Here is a 2,758-nt window from a genome sequence, read left to right on the forward strand (position 1 = left end):
ACAGCACAGTGGCACACACTTATAATCCCAGCACTGGGGAGATGAAGATGGATAGATTCTGAGGCTTGATGGCCATCCAGCCTAGCCTAGTCGGTGAGCCCCAAGTCCTAGTGAGAGTCCCTGTTTCAATTAACAAGATGGACTACTCCTGAGGTTCACCTCTGGCCTCAACATATACATGCCTGCACACATGCACATGGGCACATGTACACACACACACACACACACACACACACACGTTTAAAAGAAATCTTTATGGGGGTCAAAGTCAAGATGAGGATCAGACAGTGTTCTTCTGGCCAGGGCTTTCCATATAGAAGCTGTACTGGCGTTAGGATCCTGGTACTGACCCAAAGTTCTTACAGAACATGATACCTATGCTAGATAGTTACAGCCTGAGGTTGGGGAGCAGCTCTGTGAAGCAGTCACTGTTAATCCATCTAAATAGTAACTTCTTCTTTGTCTTATCTTTCTATTATTGTTTTCCCTCACACAGCCCCCTTTTGGTATCTACTCTACCCATTCCAGAGACCACATTAGACATCACCCTTGGGCACAGATGAGCTCAGCTGAGCCCCCAAAGACCAAAGAGGTTGCTGACTCTGACATTTTCTATCTTTGATTGGTTCTCTTGGGAATCTGACAGGGGGGTTGGAGCGACTCAGAATGTGTGACAGGCACAGCCAGATGAGGCTATATTCTCTGAGTTAGATGTTCAGGCAGTCTATGTGTTTAATCTGCACAAGAGGCAGATGGGGCCAAGGCCAATTTTGTAGTCTGGATATTTGCAGGCTTGATAACTTGGGAAAACAAAATGAAGATGCAACCATTTCTTGGAGAGGGGGAATAAAGTACTTAGAAGGAAATCATTTAGGAATATCAGTGTTTCTGAAGTTGAACTAGGTTTCTTTGGTATCCTTTCATCTGTTATTTTTAAAGATTTTTTTAAATGTCTTAAACCCTTTCCTTTCTACCCTTTCTTCTTCAGTTCATCACAGATCTTAGGATTCAGGATTGGAGCAGTGGAATTCAAGGTAACTATTTAGAATCTGGTAGACAAGCTCTGATCTGTGCTGTGCATGTACACACATACTTGGGAGGAACTGCAGTTATCTGACCAGAACCACCATATTTGCAAATATAAAGAGAAGCAGTACTGGGATCAGGGAGGAAATCAGCAGGACCAAATATTTCAATACAAGAAAGTGTGTGTGTGTGGGGGGGGTGGTAATCCCTTTGCCTGATGAACATCCTCTAGAACAAACTTACACACAGTAATAACAATTTTATAAAAAGAAACTATTTCTGGGCTGCAAGATAGCTCAGCAGGTAAAAGTGCTTGTCAAACAAACTTGATCACCTGTGTTCCATCCCCAGAACCCACAGTGGAAAGAGAGAGCCAACTCTAAGGGTGTCCTCTAATTTCTACATATGCACAGTGCCTCACAAGCACCTGCATTCATACCCACCATACACATGCAAATAATAATAATAATTAATAAGCCCAGAGTGCCCTTTAGGTCTTCAAAATATGATAATCTTCCTTGCCTTTAGAATGATTTCAATTTCCATTTCTTGTTTTTCCTATCTACATCTCTACCATCTATCTATCTGTCTGTCTGACTTTTTTTCTTATTAATACAGTATTTGTCTTCTCTCTGCCAAACCCAGAGCCAACCCCTTTCCCCAGACTTCCTGGGGAAGTATAGGAAAAGGGACATAAAGGGCAGAAGAGACATGAGAGAAAGAACTATGGGAGGTAGAGACAGCTGTTTCACATGGTAAAGAGGATGAGGAAAGTCACCACTAGGCAAAAGAGCCCCATAGCCTCTGAGAGGGCAAAGCCCAGAGTTCCTGGCATAACCAATGATGAGGCTCCCAAACACAGTCCCAATCCCAGCCCCAGAGCCAGCCACCCCAACTGTGGCTGCCCCCACCCCAATGAACTTGGCTGCTGTGTTGATGACCCTCAATATGGCGCTGGTTTGGAAGCTGTGGCTAGGGGCAAGTGAGGTCGGGGGACCTGGGACTACCAAGCTGCTGAGGCTCTCATCTGCCAGTGTCTGGTCGGTTCTATCACCACTGCAGACAGAGGTCGACTCAGTAGCTGAGAGGCGCTCCAAGGAGTGGGTAAAGATGAACTTGGAGCAGGCATACATTTTCAGGGGTGAGGGGCTAAGGCAAGAGAGCGATTCCCAGGGCAGAGAAGACCCTGTTTGTCTTTATTTTTAAAAGGGTCTTGCTATGTAGTTGGCCAGGATGTGTAGCCAGGGCTGGCCTTAAACCCATGGCAACCCTCCTGCCTCAGCCTTCTGAGTACTAGAATTACAAGTATGTGTCACCAAGCCCAGCTTTAAATCTCTATTCTCAAGCACTTTGCTTTTCCCATATGGGAGTGTTCTGGATAGCTTTAGTGTCAACTTGACACACCTGGGTTGAGGGAGCCTCAATTGGGGAATTGCCTTCATTGGACTGGCCTGTGGCCATGTCCACGGGGCACCTTCTTGATTGTTGAGTGATGGGGGAGGGCCCAGCCCACTGTGGGTGGTGCCACCCCTGGGCAGGTGGGCCTGTGTTGCATAAGAAAGCAGGCTGAGCAGGGGCCAGGGGAGCAAGCCAGTAAGCAGCGCTCCTCCATGGCCTGTGCTCCAGCTTCTGCCTCCAGGTTCTTGCCTGAGTTCCGACCTTGGGCTCCCTGATGAACTGTGACCTGGGAGATGTAAGACAGATAAACCCTTTCCTCCCCAAGTTCGTAGTG

At 46.8% G+C, this 2,758-nt stretch overlaps 1 pseudogene; it reads right to left on the reverse strand.

Moving 5' to 3' along the window:
- Positions 1-1,774: 1,774 nt before the first annotated feature.
- LOC115071298 lies at positions 1,775-2,171 on the reverse strand (annotated as a pseudogene).
- Positions 2,172-2,758: the final 587 nt, after the last annotated feature.

This window comes from Nannospalax galili, unplaced genomic scaffold (genome assembly GCF_000622305.1).
Source record: "Nannospalax galili isolate Female #2095 unplaced genomic scaffold, S.galili_v1.0 scaffold95, whole genome shotgun sequence".
Lineage (NCBI taxonomy): Eukaryota > Metazoa > Chordata > Mammalia > Rodentia > Spalacidae > Nannospalax > Nannospalax galili.